The sequence below is a fragment of the Egretta garzetta genome, unplaced genomic scaffold (genome assembly GCF_000687185.1).
Source record: "Egretta garzetta isolate BGI_Z169 unplaced genomic scaffold, ASM68718v1 scaffold107, whole genome shotgun sequence".
Classification (NCBI taxonomy): Eukaryota; Metazoa; Chordata; class Aves; order Pelecaniformes; family Ardeidae; genus Egretta; species Egretta garzetta.
The window spans coordinates 1,553,501-1,567,640 of NW_009260399.1; the positions used below are offsets into that span (position 1 = coordinate 1,553,501).

General features: G+C 44.5%; 1 long non-coding RNA gene across 1 annotated transcript in view; it reads left to right on the forward strand.

Annotated features, from left to right (window-relative positions):
- Window positions 1-11,342, forward strand: part of LOC118452744 — a 28,561-nt gene extending 17,219 nt beyond the window's left edge. The window contains exons 3-4 of the long non-coding RNA XR_004842566.1: window positions 9,162-9,259; window positions 11,151-11,342. This is a non-coding gene — a long non-coding RNA (uncharacterized LOC118452744). The remainder of the gene's footprint in view (window positions 1-9,161; window positions 9,260-11,150) is intronic.
- The last annotated feature ends 2,798 nt before the right edge of the window (window positions 11,343-14,140 follow it).

Consider the following 14,140-nt stretch of genomic DNA (forward strand, 5'->3'; position numbering starts at 1 on the left):
GGATGGAGTGCCTTGCTGTGTCATTTTACTGCATGCAGCCTGTCACTAGACAGATTGAAGATGGAAACAGCCTGTTATTAGTGGAATCCTTTTCAAGAAGGAGTAGACCTTTTCACATGCTTTGACGGTACAAGAATATCTTACTGTAATTTCCTCAGCTCACCACTTATCTGAGGGCATGTATGTTCTGATGAAATCACAGTAATGTGTTTTTCTTGTTTCTGTTCTTAAAGATTACAAGAGGAGTGTTTCGGGTAACTCCATTCTCTGATCTGCAGTGTAATGACTGCTGTGTCCATGTCTGCTTGTCCCATATTCAGTACAGGCACTGAGACTTTACACACAAACAATTGTTGTTTCCCTTCCTCTTCTTCGATTTAATGCTGTTTCATCTGTTTTATTAAATTTCTGGCTTCTTCCCTCTTGTAGGCTCCTTAAAACATAATCTAACAAGTCATCACGTACATTAATGGTGACCATATTGCAGTAACAGGGTAATTTGGTCCAAAGTAATGTTAAACATTGAGGTCTGTCAAAGCAAGCTGTGGCTCCATTCAGTCTCATGTGCGTGTTTACTGTCAAGGTAAGCTTCATCCCCCTCCACCACCAAGCCAGCTTCACTCTCCGAGCTGCCCTGGGCTCTCTGAGCCCCTGGCACATCAGCTGCACACCTCCGCTCCTGGCACATCTGGCTCTGAGGAGATGCAGAGGGGAAGAGCCTTGCCTCTCGTCGTGCTGCTGCTTCTTTGTCCTGGCTTATGACCCTTCTTCAGGGGCGAGAAGGAAACACCATTGCCAGAGAGCATATCTGTGCTGAGGAAAGCAGGCCTGAGCCACAGCGGAAGGCTGAAGGAACAGAGAGGCAGCCCAAACCCAGATGCCCTCTCTGCAGCAGGAACAGTACACCCGAGCTTCAGCCTCGGCTCAGCTCATCCCCAGCTGAAGCAAATACAGAGCTCCTATGTCTGAGGAGATGAAAGGTAGGGAGTACCAGCAAAGAGGGAAGGACTTTTCTTAGGATTTCTGATTTCTCTGCAGCATGCCTCCACGTAGAGAATGCCTGGCGTGCCGATGTCTCCTTCGCTGCAGCAGTCTTGCCCCCAGCTAAGTCTACTCATGCTTTCAGTAAAGCAAGAGTCTCCTGGTAATGATACAGTATACAGCCATAGCATGTACATGAAGGAGCCGAACCGATGCTTTGGAGAGTCTCATTTCTTTGAGTGTGCTTGCACTTGCAACCCTAATAACCTTTCACTGTAGTTCATGCTAGTAAACAAGTACCAAAAAAAGTGCTCCAATAAGATTATTTTGCACTTAGGTTGCACTTTTTGCATTCACATTCACGCTGAGGACATGCACGGTATTCATAAGGTCAACAGGAGAGTGAACTGCAGTTAAGTGACTTGCTGAAAGCAATACAGTAAGTCACTGTCAGAGCATGGAGCATCTCTGCCTTGTCCCTGGGATCCTCTCCGTGTTCAAACTGGAGAAATATGAACTAAATAATTTTGTAGCGATAGTGAAATACAGAAGTTGCTCATACATCAAGCTAGTGGCATCTCTGTGTGCCAGTGTGGGCTAATCATTATTCCTAAGAAGGATTTTCCTGTTAGGAGAAGAAAAGGTACTTTTCCTTTTTTCCCCCTGCAGCTTTATTGTTTCACTTGGAACAAAAGATTTTTTTTGAAAGCAAACTTTACCTTGCTACCGTAATACAGTTGCAAGTACAAGTTCAGGGAAAAAAGATTTCTGCGATTCAAATGCAAAATGTGAATATATTTGGAACAACAATCAAACAGGATCTGTCACTTGATTGAAAGACTGTAATGTTCAAAACAGATGTTTAAGAAATGTGTTAATTATGCTGAAAAATGCTCTGGGCTTAATTTCTTACAGGGTAGATTTGTCACCTGCTATGGAAGACTTTCTCACTTAATATTTTGTTTTTAATATTTAAGTGGGTTTTTCTCACGTAATGTTTTGAAAAATGATAGTATGGGGAAAAGCTGTCTCATAATTTCCTGCCAAGCACTGTTTTGCCTTGGTCAGATGAAGGTCTTTCAACCAACTGGGATTTCTCCATTTTTAGTGTTTGATTCTGCTCTAGTTCTTAGCAGAGCAATCATAATTTGAAGCTTGTTAGGTGCCTGTGATTTTTAATAGTGCAAGTGTAATGTAAAGCTGGAGTTCAGCCTAATGAATGCAGTGTTCTGTGTTTTTTCACTGCTAGAAAATGAATTTCAGCCATGAGGTGCGGCAGAGGGGGAAGATCAGTTCGTTGTTATTTAAGAGCCATTAATCTGATATAAATGCTTTCCCTCTTCTAGCTGATCTCTTTTTGAAATGTTGCCCAGTTTTAAGTGTCAAAACCAAATGAAGCAGACAAGCCATACACCTGCGTTATTTCTGCAAGCCATGTGTTTCTAAATTACAGCTTTTGAGCCAGAGCAAATGCAGAGCACCTCTGCCATGGGCAGTGTTGAGGCTAACCTCTGCTCTTGACCATGAGGTTTCCAAACCCTTGTGGTGAGGGCTAGTACTGCTCATGATGTACAAATGGTATCCCACTAACAATTTCCACACCTCATTTGTCTTTCCTGCTATGCAGAAGACTTGCTTAAAATATCAGCATCCCTCAACCACAGTCTGGTTGTGGTGGCTTAACCTTGCAGTAGCTCTAGCCAGCTTGGTAATTCCAGTCCACCGTTCATGTGTAGCTTGCTCATCTCAACAGGGGCATTCCCATGCATGGCTCCCATGCTAACAGCGGGTGTCTGTCTTTGTTCCTGTCTAGAAGGATTTTCATCGTTGGGTGCAGCCCCAGCTCCATGAAGCTGCTGATGAAATTCCCGTTGACTTCAGTAGGGTTTGGCATTCCCCAGTTGTTCTTTCCTTCGTGCCTACGTTCATTCAGCGTGTGTACAGCTCTGGTTTCATGCTCAGCTCTTCTTTAGCCCTTCCTCCTCCACTCTTGTCTCCTTAAAAGATGGTAGAGGCACAGAAATAGCACTTTCTGCAGTCCTCAGAGGGGTTGTTTTGTGGTTTCCTGGAGAGTCTAAGCTTGCGTCTAGCTTGCTTGCTTGTCAGTCCTTTTTTTTTTTTTCTTTCTTTTGAAATTTATATGCTGAAGGCCCAGCCTCACAGGAAATCATCTTTAACCAAACCACAGCAACAGAATTATCACATTTACCTTCGTCCCCAAAACTGTCTGAAAGATCATATAGGTGGCACAGTTTCACAGCCCTAAGAATTTCACCGCTTTGCGATGGGAATGCACGCGCTGGGTAGGAAATCCCAAGGCGTTCCACTGTCTCTGCCTCAAAGGGCCAGTGCTCGTTAGGCTCATATCAATGCCTCTTAGGGTTTTGGGGTGATTTTTTTCTTTCCTGGGCTGAGGGGAGGATTGACATTGCTTCTGCCTTCATCACAGTGAACTTCAAAACAGCAGGAGGTCTTTTTCAGGTTGTGTGTGCGCTGAAGAGGTCACATGTTGAGGTCATGCTGGGTTTTGACTAGAGCGGATGAAAATTCAGGCACTAACTGGAGCCTTTTTGAAGTTGCCATTAGTTGCCTACCATAATGATCCTGTTCTTTCCTGTGCCTGATGGCTTTTTAGTTTTACTAAGATGTAAGCTCACTTAGCATCACCGCAGAATCATGTATTCCTTCAGTTATACTGGTGATGCCCAGTTCGGGGCGTGTGCCAGCTATCCATAGCTGTGCTCTCTGACCATCTTTGTCCTCCACAAGCCTTTACGGTTGGGTTTGGGGTTTTTCTCCTAAAAGGTAATGCGACCTGTTGGTCATTCTTTCAACGTGCTGTCTCTGATTTTAGCTAATGCTAAAATTATTGTGCTAATATTGGCTGGTAATGTACTGAGCACAAACAAGAAGATCACTGAAAATATCCTTCTCAATAATGGTGTTCATATTTGATTGAACTCTTTAGTTTTAAATACTAAAAAAAAGACGTGAATCGCTGCTGCTAAGTGGTAACTCTCCATGGGATTGGGAGAAACAAAATTCTGTTTTCCCTGTGCCGTAGCCTATTTACTGAACATGAAAAACACCACAAGTTGCGTTGTATTCATGTTTAGGGCTGTTAAAGGGTGGTAATCCCTCAATAACTCCATTTCATGGTACAAGGAATCATTTGAACAAAACCCAAAATAGGTACCATGGTAAGTTAGCACCAAGTCAGAACTGGAACTTGGAATTTATGTTGAAAAGTCTCAACCCTATCTTGTCCAGAAGTTAACAAGCACCTGAAACTGTTCCTGTTTTCTCTCTCATGTCCAGGAATATTTACACAGAAATTACAACATTCTCATAGAACCATGACATACCTTTTTGATAAAATATGAGGCCTTTTAGATAAAATAAGAATCCATGGGCTTGCGGGACACTCCAGCTCATCCATTGTAAGGCTCTCTTCCGGTGCCATTCCTTGTGTCTACTTTGGTCTTCTCAGAATTCTCCAGTTTATCTGAATTTTCCAACTTCTCTTTGATTTATCCAACTTGCACAGTTCATTGTCTGGGCTAATTCCACTTTTCTCCTCTATTCTTAAGATTTGTAACAAGTTAGTGGAAGGCCAAATTCCACTTCTAGTGTTAGTTGACCACATAAGAAATTACTTTTTCTACTCTTTTAAAATTAATCTTTATTTCCTATGATAAATAATACCTTTCTTATAATCTTTTCAAGTCTGGTCACTATACTGCTTTTTTTTTGTAGCAGGCTGAATAAATTATATTTAAATTAGGGTGGTTTTTTTTTTTCCTCCAGTGTCTTTTCTGTCTTTGTCCATACCTTCCTTGAAGCACAACTTTTTTCCTCTCATTCCAGGAGATGGGAAAGAAGCGGCATGGGCGTGGCATGGTTACCTTTCCTGCAGATGCCCTGCTGGCGCTTGTCACAGGCAGAGTCTCAGATGGGGAGGTCGCTGCCTTCACGGGGCAGTAATGAGCAGTACCAGGCAGTGAACCCACGGGCAGACCTTGCTGGCCTGGAGGGGCTGGGGCAGGTTTGGAGATGGACGTTCTCTACATGCATCAGCTGCAGCCTCCTCTCTCCCTCATGTCACTGTGGCTGCAGGCAGGACCTCACCCCTGTGCCAAACTGCTCTGTGGTCTCCACCACAGTCAGCATCTTCCACAGGCTCCAAAGTCTTGTCCTCTCTCCTGCTGGCAAGGAAAAGGACCGAAACCAGTTGGATTTAACACTTATGGAGTGAAGAAACCCAAGTGCTATGATGCATGTAAGGAGAGAGTTAAGATTTGTAACAAGTTAGTGGAAGGCCAAATTCCACTTCTAGTGTTAGTTGACCACATAGGAAATAAAGATTAATTTTAAAAGAGTAGAAAAAGTAATTTCTTATGATAAATAATACCTTTCTTATAATCTTTTCAAGTCTGGTCACTATACTGCTTTTTTTTTGTAGCATGCTGAATAAATTATATTTAAATTAGGGTGGGGTTTTTTTTTTTTCCTCCAGTGTCTTTTCTGTCTTTGTCCATACCTTCCTTGAAGCACAACTTTTTTCCTCTCATTCCAGGAGATGGGAAAGAAGCGGCATGGGCGTGGCATGGTTACCTTTCCTGCAGATGCCCTGCTGGCGCTTGTCGCAGGCAGAGTCTCAGATGGGGAGGTCGCTGCCTTCACGGGGCAGTAATGAGCAGTACCAGGCAGTGAACCCACGGGCAGACCTTGCTGGCCTGGAGGGGCTGGGGCAGGTTTGGAGATGGACGTTCTCTACATGCATCAGCTGCAGCCTCCTCTCTCCCTCATGTCACTGTGGCTGCAGGCAGGACCTCACCCCTGTGCCAAACTGCTCTGTGGTCTCCACCACAGTCAGCATCTTCCACAGGCTCCAAAGTCTTGTCCTCTCTCCTGCTGGCAAGGAAAAGGACCGAAACCAGTTGGATTTAACACTTATGGAGTGAAGAAACCCAAGTGCTATGATGCATGTAAGGAGAGAGAACACATTGTCTTTTCTCTTTTTCTCTCCCTCATCCTTCCCCATGAGTTTTTGCAGGGTTGATGGTTATTACCATGTACATCTCTATCTTGGACTGGTGGAAAAAGGAAACAGTTTTAAAGTATGAGGAGCGTCCTGGGGCAGAAGAAAGGAGACATTTGTGTGGGAGAAGGGTGATTTGATGTGGTAAACATAGCATCTGTGGTCTTTTTTTTTTATTTTTTTTTTTTTTTTTTTTTTTTCTTTTGTCCATGCATTGTTTCAGCACTGTCCTGCAGCTCTAAAGTCTTCACACCTCTGTCTCTGGGGCTCAGAAAGGTAACCGGAAGCTTGTTCTTGGTTCAGAGCTCATCTGAACATCTAACGTCTGAAGGCTGTTCATAGCTCTGCTGCATGTGGTCCTGCATTTTTGGAAAAGCAGTCCCCCAGTCACAGAGATGGGACAAGCAGTACCAGGGACCTGTTCAGGAGGGGTGACACAACCCTGATGGCTGTGTGACACGGCAGGACAGCCGTGTGACTGCAAAACAATGCCTGGCGCACAGCAGCTCTGACGGCAGGTACATACTTCAGTCACTGGATGGGGAGACAGGGGGGAAAACCCAGAAGAATTTAAAAATCTCCTTAAAAAAAAAAAAAGCTCTTGGCCCTCTGGCTGCACCCTGAACCAGAAAAAACCTGCACGTGTAACAGTTCAAGTAACAAGCCATAAAAGAGGCCACACTGTGAGATGAAAGATATCTTCTTTTTTTTTTTTTGACATGAGGTACCAGTGATGAAAACTGCCGGAGGATGTCGCAGTCGATGACTTAAGGATGGAATTTCCACATTGCTTCTGGGTCTTCTTGGTTATGCAGAGTGACGCCAGCCCTTTGGGGTTACTTGAACGCTGGTGGTTTTGTAACAACCTTTAACGTGCAGGGATTTTATTTTGGACATCAGCACTGCTATCTCAGGAGTGGATTTGAGTGACGTTTCCATGTTCCTGTCCAGGAAACGTGAGAAATCCTTTCCTGTTCCTGTACGGCCAGAGGAGCCTGGGGAGGGGAGAGGGCTTGGTTGAACCCTCTGAATGAATGTATGAAACTGCCCCTGCCACGTCGCGTTGCCCGCTGTGTTTAGAGATGCTCTTGGAGCACTTCCAGAGATGGGCTTTATTTTCCAGGAATGAAGAGCTGTGTGTGACTCTCTGCATTTGCAGTTCCCAGTAATGCCGCTGTGATTTTACTTCCGATTGCTCTGAGCAGACATGAGCAGAGCTGCTCAGCGGTAGGTAGCAGGGTAAAATAACACAAGCAGTTGACATTTCTGCACGAGGTTCATGTAGCTTGCTGTAAAGGTGGACACCTCAGGACTCGCTCCTGCTCTTCTGATGCACTCTGCGGATGTGTTTAAAGTTGTTCAAATGGGGGAGGGAGGCAGGTTTCCTTAGCCCTAATTCCAGGATTTCAGTTCCTGATGTTATTGGTAGTTTCACCAGGTCGATACTGAGATAGGTCACCTGAGGCAATTCTTCTTCTAACTTCTAGGAAGAATTTTTTACCGTATTTATTATAGGCATCAAATATGTTCCACTTTGGGTAACATAGAGGCATTATGGTATTGCAGTGACTAATGGGACTCTAATGCTGCTGTTTCATTCCTGGGATGGTTTGAAAACCCTTTCTTAAATAAAAGTTAAGCTGCATGTGGTGAGTGTTTCCTATTGCTGCAATATTTTGTGACATGAAAAGTTTACAAACACAATATTCTAGGAAAAGTTTGTAACTGTGGCAGTAAATGCTTCTCCTGGCTGTCACCCCAGGTTTCGTGATAAATCTGTGTGTTCCAATGCGCATGCACGTGCCCCGGTCATGGCTACTTGCAAAACTTGTTTGAATACATTGAAGTGAAGTGTCTGTTAGGCTTCCCCAGGCAGCTGTGTTGTTCTCTGGCTCTCGTTACAAAGCGAGCTTCTCTGCTTCCTCTGCTGCGTCCTCGGGCGCCGCGGCGCGTGGCGAAATCAGGGAATTTCAGCGAGCCGGAGAAGGAAGTGAACGTTCTGTCCTCCTGCGTGGTCATGCTCAAAAGTACGCGGGTAAAACTTGGTGGGGGGGTGGGGAGGGGGGCACGTGCAAAGAACTGCGGGAAGCGACTCCTTTTCTCGAGCAAAGAGATGCAAAGTCCCTGGATTTTCAAAAGTGAAAATCTCCAGCGGTGGAGTTTTGTGAGCCTAACGCAGCTGTGGTGTCTGGCTGCCTTTTGGTTAGGGGTAACTGTGAAGCAAATGCCATGTTCTACGGCTAGCAGGTGGTTAACCAAAGGGAATTTCACTTTGCTGCGGAGATGGGAAACCACAATACGTGTGTCTTCCTCCAGGTTATTCAGTGGGCATTCAGAGAAAAAATCCTGGGGGTGGAGGATGTGGGGAAGATACTAAAAATTTCAAGTTTAGGTTCCTCTAGTCCATTCAGAGACTCTGTAACAGATCTATGGGGTGGGTGGAGAGGGATGTGCCGTGTGGCAGATACCTTTAAGAGCTCTCCTGCCCTTTGTTAGCAGTAATCAGATTGTACTCAAGTATTATCTGTTGTAAAGGGCACTACTTTCAAGTACCTTCACCAAATGATGCATTTATAGTAAGGCTATTAAAATGGATTCCTCAAAAAGTACCTTTTAAAAGAAACAATAAGAAAACTGGAAGGTTTGGACGACTTGCTTTGTGCTGATGATACTGGGGTCCACTCTTACTGAATGGCAAATGCTAAGCAAACTGTTTCTTCTGCTGAGCACACTGGCTGAAGGTGGCATGAAAATAAAATCTGACTTGTGACGGTTTAGGGTTTTTTTGAAAATAAAAAAATAGAATTCTTAAAGGGGTTTTAAGGGAAGGAGGCAAGGTAGATGAATGGCCAGAAACAAACCAGTTCTGCTTGCTTTGTGCCTTAGGGATGGCTGTCCTTTCAGTTGGATTGCCACCTGGATTAGCTCTTCTTGGTGTGTTTTACAGAAATAAATTGGGTAAAGAGGTATCTGGATCCAGAAGAGCATTACACAATACCAGGCACTTAGTAATTTATGTCCTACAGGTATTCATGCTGTAGTGGTGTTACATGTGCCCCAGCAGATAATTTACAGTCATCAAAATTAATTACATCATCTACTAATCAGATTTCTTTTCTCCAATATGTCCATTTTCCAGATCTTCAGAGACAGCTAGAATAACCAGACTAAAATCAATTTTACAAACCTCCAGATCAAGATGGACTTTCTGTAGGAATCTCCCAGAAACAAGAAGAGGTACAGAGCTTTGTTCCCTTTCTCTATATGCTAATAAAAGAATATGAAAACTGCCATCCTTGATAAAGAGTCTCGGTCAGCCTCTGACAGAGGCCAGTAATGAATTATATAGTGATGACTGTGCATTTGCTCTGTTTCTAATCTTATTTCCCTGAGGATTCCCTACTGGCTTTCGTCAGCCAGTGATTTAGGGACTTCCTGAGCAAGATACTGCATCCGCGCTTGTCCTTAAAAGCCAACAGACCTCTCTTCCTTCAATTCATCTGATCATTTTTTAAACCATTTTGCTATCCAAAACATCCCATGGCAGTGAGTTCCCAAATCTGATTATGCCTCTTTTTACGCAACAACTCTTTGGGTTTGTTTCCCCCCCTGCCCCCACTTAATACTCAATTCTTGCATTATGAAAACCAGCAAGTACTAATCCTCTACTCACCGCCTTGTTCATTCATGATTTTATAAGCCTCAGACATCAGTCATCTCTCTTCCTCCTTAAGAAGTTTGAGCTTATTTAATCTTTCCTTGTGTGGAAGCCTGTCTATATCTGTGGACCTGGTTCCCTTTCTATATATTTTGTATGTTTTCTGCATCTCATTTATTAGCTGTACAGTGGTGATGAGAAAGGGATTCATAAGTTACCATGATGTCTTTAGTTTCTATCTCTAATTCCCCCCCTCTTCTTGTGTTTTTCATGGCACCTGATCCCTGCTCTCATATGTTCAGGGAGCTTAGAACCTAACCTTGAAATGGCAAAGGCTGTAATGTTTCCTGAGTGACTCACAAAAGATACTCTGCCTATACGCGCTAGTTCAGACTTTCTGTGGAAGGACATGCCAATACGTATCGGTTAAGACATGGATTTGTGATTTTTACAAAAGCTGACTTGCTAGGGAGGGAGAAGACAGCTTTGTGGTGTTATAAGTTACAGTCATTGGTCCTCTCCAAGTTCCATGCCTGTTTCCCTCCATTCCCCTCTCCCCTCCCAAATGAAACAGCTCTGAGAAACGGAAAGGAAAATCTTCCCTAAAACTGTTTTGGTTCCTTTTCTGATTCCAAAGGAAAACACCCAAGTTGTGCTTCAGCATACCAATAACTCCCAGGATTACAAAAGCAAATCACTTTCTTCTTTTGATTATAAGCGGAGCTGAGAAGAAAACAGGAAAGTGATCCTGATGCTCTCATCTGTGCTACATGAGAGGAATTTGATTTCAGAAGCCTTCCCAAACTCAGACTTACGGGATGGAAAGTGCTGGGGGTTTTTGCAGCAACTGAGGAATTTTGTCATTGGCTTTGCTGATATGAACTACTCTCATTTTTGTGGGAGAGTAGAAGCATAAAGAAACTTTATTTGTCAATATGTGCTGATACATCCTTGATCCTACAAAAACTTTTGGCATCAGGTCTCTTTTATATAAAAGTTCAAGTGTCCTGGAAGGTCCAAATGTACACTAAGAAATGTAGATGTTCAGGAAAGCTCTGGGAGGTAATACTATGAGAAAATTACTGCAGTACTATTGTTGAAGCTTTTAATGAATTTTTTAAAGAATCTTAAGTTCTGAAACGCCAGTCTTACCCTGAAACTGTCGATCTTTTTGGTGTTTGGAAAAATTGGAGGAAAAAATTTAACTCATTTTTCAGCCTTACCACAAGTAAGGCCAATGCTGGGGTCCTGCTGTCCCGGAAAGATGGGACAGGCTGTGTTTATTATGTGGAAAAGGATGAAATACTATTTCAGACCAAGCCGAGATAGAGGATTAGTTGGTTTATTTCCAAGGTACTAGTTGGTTTGGGGAAAGATGCCATCTTTCTACAACCCCCTGTCCTGAAATATCAGTGGCATCAAAGATGATGTCAGGCCTTAGTCTACAGTGTTTAACTTCTCTTTCTGCAGGACTGTCACCTGCCAGCCCCGCTCTCGTGTCTTTGTGTGAAGTTGTGCTGCATTAGGGCTGCGATGCAAAGCCAGCGTTAAGTATGCATCGTGCTTTCTTCTATTTAAGTTGATTTTTATTCTTTCCCTGGATGATTTTGCCTGGCATCCCTCTCATCTTTATCAGACAGAATTCTCTATGTTTTCCTGCCTTTTATTGTGATCCCCAGCCCCTTTTATTTATTTTTCTCAGCCCTTTCAAGTGTTCTCTTTTTCAGCAGAAGAGACAGCCCTGTGGCAGATGTGTCTCAGTTTCGGGTACGTGGTACCTCTGCTTATGAAGCCAGAGCACCCGGCTGCAGCCAGAGACCTCCCCTTAGCCGGGAGGCGGCCGTAGCAGCTTGCATGCAGCCCCCTGTCTCTCCCCTGCCCCGACAGCCACCCTCCACCTCTGCAGGGAAGCAGGAGGTGAAGCCAGACTGGTTTTCGCCAGTGCTGCCGAAGACAGGATTGCTTCCTCGGCGTTTTTTCCATGTCAGCCCTTCCATGTATCATCATCTCGCCCATAAATCTAGTGCCTTTCTCTGCTGTCCTTTTTTTGGTTTTGTTTTTTGTTTTTTTTTTTTTTGCAGCAATTCTGGGCATTCCTTTTAGCCACACCAAACTGGATGGGTCGGAGTTACTGGGAAGCTCTGAGGCTGATCTCCCTCCTGCCACCGCAGACCTGCCTGCATCCCGCTGCGTGCAGCCCCGTTTCACCCACGGCCCGGGCGGTGAAACCCCATGGCTGCTCTGCCCCTTCCCTGCCTGCAGCCCCTGGCAGCGGAGGCTTCGCGGAGTCACCCTTGGATGTTAAGTCACTCCAGTCCCAGCTGTGTTTTAAGGCAACTGTAGGAGCTTTAACCACTACAAGTCTCTGTTATGAAGAGCAGGACTGCCCCGCTGCTGTGAGGCCAAGATCTAGAAAGACAAGCCTGAGAAATTGGATCAAGGCATTAAAAATCCAGGAACCTTGAGTGTACTCTTTTTTTCCCCTCCAAGTCTCCAATTGTTTTGCATTAGTCACCAGTGATGATTAAAGCCCAGCCCAAATTAAATATAGGTGACTCCATTACTGCTGTGTCAAAGAACAGGAAGGTATAAACTGATAGACAGATGTAATGGCTGAGTCCAGCCCTGTGTATACAGTAGGTGTCCGTATGTCAGTCATCCCTAAGGAGGTGGTGGTTAGTGGAAAGGCTTGTGCAAGAGCCGAGGAGAGAGAAAAAAAAAAAAAAAAAAAAAAGGCTAAGCCTAGAAGGGTGGAGAAGGGAAGAGGTGGGCGCAAAGAGGAACTGAGGAGCTGGCAAGGGGGATTCAGCTTCTTGTAAACATGCAGCTTCATGAAAACCTGACATGGATCTGCAGAGCTGAAGGAGGCTGGAAGAACAATATCTCTTGTTTTTTGTAATTTCTCTAGTCCTGACTAGTGCAATGGGGATTCAAAGTCTTTGCCTGTACTTGGTGTCCTTGGACTGCAGGAAGCGTGCGAATGATGCAGCTCCCGGACATGCACTTTACAGAACATGGAACCAAGCCATTCCCAAATTGCAGTATTTGAGGAATCAATGAAAACAGGGTGGGATATTGAAAGAATTGAAAATACCAGGCCTTGGAGATACTTGGGAGGTTTTGAAAAGCTTGTTTTGTTTTTGGAGAAAGCTAACTTAGCAGAACCAAAACTTTTTTTGAAACTTAAATTTCAGTTGAAGTGTTGACTCTTCCAGGGGAGGTACAGGAAGAAAGAGCCCCCATGACCCAGAAGGCTGAGGTGAAGAGTGGGCCCATCTGCAGGTTCAGGTCTCCTTCCAGACAGTCTGTCTGTGCCCCTGTCAGCATTTGCATGTGTAGTGCAAGAACTTCATTGGGACAGAATGGAAGAGGCATCCCTGAACAATTTGTTGCTTAGAGCACTGCCCCATGGCAGGAAAGGTTCCTGCCCTACCATCAGATGTAGATGCACACATGTGCGTGATTTAATCAAATATACGCTGTTCTGCTGTATTCATACATGGATTTTGGTGAATCTTTGCAGGCATTATAGTGAGCAGCTGTGGGAGGTGGTGCACGGTGTCATTTCTTCTCAGTTTGTTGCAGAAATACTGCATGACGCATGTAGTGTCTGAAAAATTTTTTCACCGAAAGGCTTGTCAAGCATTGGAACAAGCTACCCAGGGAAATGGTCAAGTCTCCATCCCTGGAGGTATTTAAAAGGCAGGCAGATGAGGTGCTTAAGGCCATGGTTTGGTGGTGGGATGGCAGGGTTAGGTTAACGGTTGGACTTGATGATCTTAAAGGTCTTTTCCAACCTAAACGATTCTATGAAAAGGGTAGGATGGCAGGAGGTGGCTGCTGGTTCATGTAGTCTTCAGGGTCAAGTTGAGTCCTGTGGAGGGAGGGAGGGAGAGATTGCTCCATTCCTGGGAGTGCCTGTGCTGGGCCTGGAGATGCTCCCATGGAGCAGGGTAGGGCTGCCAGCTGGCCCAGAGCTGCAGCAGGCTCTGCAGCCTGCAAGGGCTCCTCATAGGAGGGAAATACACAGCACAGTGGCAGAAAAAGTGGGTCAACTTTTTGTAGGGACCAAGTGGAGACTGCTTGGAGCTTTCCAATCAGGGAAATTAATGAAATTTGCTGTACTGGGAAGACTGGAAGGCAGACTGTGTGATTTAGCTTTACTTCCCTCAATCTTCTGCTATATTGTCACACTTTATAATATTTTGTTAGAAAGTTCTGTGGTATTTTGTCCCGTTTTTTTCTCCTCATTTTTCTTGATGTATAGTTTTCAAAGCACGGTGCAGTACTTCAGCTGCACTTTGTTAACACCACGTGGAGCAGAGGGATCTCTTCATGTCCAGCTGACAGCTCTCCTGGTTACTCCCTGCACTTGGGTGTCTGGCTTATTCACAGCAGCCTGTGACTCAATCCAGCCTCTGAGCCTTTTCTAGGAATTGCCCCATTAGCGATTCCTCATC